Source organism: Morone saxatilis, unplaced genomic scaffold, assembly GCF_004916995.1.
Source record: "Morone saxatilis isolate NCDOM2014 unplaced genomic scaffold, NCSU_SB_2.0 Contig5, whole genome shotgun sequence".
Taxonomy (NCBI): domain Eukaryota; kingdom Metazoa; phylum Chordata; class Actinopteri; family Moronidae; genus Morone; species Morone saxatilis.
The window spans coordinates 22,463,609-22,464,165 of record NW_023340095.1 but is presented as its reverse complement, the minus strand read 5'-3'; the positions used below and the strand labels follow the sequence as shown (position 1 = coordinate 22,464,165).

At 35.9% G+C, this 557-nt stretch overlaps 1 protein-coding gene across 1 annotated transcript in view; it reads left to right on the top strand.

Moving 5' to 3' along the window:
- man1a2 (mannosidase, alpha, class 1A, member 2) overlaps nt 1–557 on the top strand; it is a 114,459-nt gene that overhangs the window by 84,917 nt on the left and 28,985 nt on the right. The window lies entirely within an intron of this gene.

The following is a 557-nucleotide window of genomic DNA, read 5'->3' as shown; positions in this document are numbered from 1 at the left end:
AGAAAAATGTTTCACTATATTTGATCAATATGTAAACCTGCAATAATTGGTTTTCTTTACTCAGTTATTACTGACAAAAATGCATGTGTGTATCCTGCAGGTCCAACAGATGTCTTGATTGTTTCCTCCTAAAACATTTGCCTAATTTAGGCAAAGTATTTCAAATCAAGCATTGTTTACATCCATATTTACCACACACAGCTTCTTCTTGTCTGCCTTTACTGTCTCTTTTTCTGTTGTTTTTATTTATTTATTTATTTATTTTTTTTAGAACAGTCTGAAACCATTGGCAGGACTGTGTATCATGTCACCCATTATGTGTGTCCTCTTGCCTATGCACCAGACAAAGAAATAGAGTTGACTACAGAAAACTCCACAGTGTACCTGCTGTATGTAGAATGGTTACTGTACTTGGCTTTCCCCTGAACACAGAAGCTGCATGTCTGGCGTATAATGCCTGTGAGCATCTTTAATTGAGTCCTCAACATTACAACCTTTAAGTGTAAGGTTCATTTAAACGTTAAGTTTACACATTGCCCTGTCTTTTGCACGTAAAC